Here is a 1852-nt window from a genome sequence, read left to right as displayed (position 1 = left end):
CTTTCTTTCTTTCTTTCTTTCTTTCTTTCTTTCTTTCTTTCTTTCTTCCTTCCTTCCTTCCTTCCTCTCTCTCTCTTTCCTTCTTCTATTTATTTATTTAGTTATTTTTGTGGAGGCAATTGTAGTTCAACGACTTGCCCAGGGTCATATACCCAGTAAGTGTCTGAGTTCAGATCCGAACTCATGTCCTCCTGATTCCAGGGTTAGTGCTCTATCCTCTGTGCCACCTAGCTGCCCCCTTACCTCCATTTCTTAGATTCTTGAGCTTCCTTGAAAGCATTCCTCAGACACCATTGACGCTTTCAGTATGTGGTACTCTACTTCTCTCTTGAAATCACTTCGTAAAACCTTTTTGTTTATCTGCGTACATAACGTATCCCTCGCCCTAATGGAATATATATTCCTTGAGGTCAGAAACGGTTTCCTTTTTGTTTCCATATCTTTGCTGCACAGTATGCTGCTTGGCATATAGAAGGCATTTACTAAGTATTTTGTTATTGTTTTTCCAGGCTTGTGATTTCAATGACGTAGGTAACTTTTGGACAGACACTCAAAGCTTATCAGAACGTGTTCTGCAACTGTCTTCAAGGGTTTCCTGGACATTGCTACTATGTGTCAGAATTGGTACTTGAAAACAGGTCTTTTCAACTCGAAGGCTAATTCTTTGTTCACTACATTAAATTACTTAGTTGAATCGAGGAATATTCATTGGCAACAGTGGAAATGGGTGCTTCTGTTTCTTTACTCCGACTAGGAAAGGAAGGATTTGTTGGGTACCTTCATGGAGCCCACAGATAGCCCATGAAGGGGATATCTTGACGCTCTTTCTCCCTGCAGACAGGTGTCGTAGTGACTTCTTGATATTGTGGGTCAATTCTGATTGAAGTGTTTTCTACAATAGTAGGATTGATGTTCCCAAAACCCTAAAGGCATGGATATGTTTTACACCAGCACACTGAATGGAAGCCTTCCCTTATTAAAGGCACCTTTGGCTTGGTTATTAGCTGCTAAGACATTCAGAGCGGTGCACTGTAAGCTTAATTGTATCTGGCTCACTTTTTGCCAAACACTAAAACGTTGTAACTTGAGTTAAATGCATCGAGAAATATGTTGAATCCTTTCTTGTTGATTTGGATTTTGGAGAGTTGGAAATACTGATTCTAATGCCAGGCCCATCTTTCTATACCTGCATGGCCCAGAGGTGAGATGTCAGTCACATATGTATCTCTGAACTAACTATAAGCTCTGTAGATAATTTCGAAAGATGCACCATTATGACACCCTTTTTGTTTTAATGTGTGTGTGTGTGTGTGTGTGTGTACCAATCACACGCTAATGCCTGGGTTTCATAAGCCATGAATTAGGCAGATATAGGAAATTATCTCTGAAATCTGCCGACCCTAGTGGAAAAAATGACTTCTTGGAGTGGGGTAGCAAGCCCCAGGGTGCCATGACTTAGAATACTAAGCCCATTAGCCCAGGCACCCACAAGAGAATATCAAAGGGGAGGTTGGAGATTTGGGCGCGGTTGGCAGTGTGGCATGGCATCCTCATCACCACGAACTTTGGTGTCTGCTGTATCTAAAGACCTCAGCCTGACACACAAGTGACTCCCCAGGGCCACACTTAACAAACACATCAGAACACAGACCCAGGCTCACAGAGGAAAGCACCCAGAGAACCGAAACTCCAGGAACTACACTGTGTCCACAGGGGGGTCACTTTGATTTTCTGCCTCTTTCTCCTGACAGTCCAGTTAGTTATCTCTTCAGTAGAAAGAAGCCCAGAGGCCAGGGATACATCAGTGCATATAGGGATATCACAGGCTGCTGTCTTCATTGTGCCCTGCTCC

The sequence above is a fragment of the Vombatus ursinus genome, unplaced genomic scaffold, assembly GCF_900497805.2.
Source record: "Vombatus ursinus unplaced genomic scaffold, bare-nosed wombat genome assembly UNPS02001287.1, whole genome shotgun sequence".
Classification (NCBI taxonomy): domain Eukaryota; kingdom Metazoa; phylum Chordata; class Mammalia; order Diprotodontia; family Vombatidae; genus Vombatus; species Vombatus ursinus.
This window is presented reverse-complemented; position numbering follows the sequence as displayed.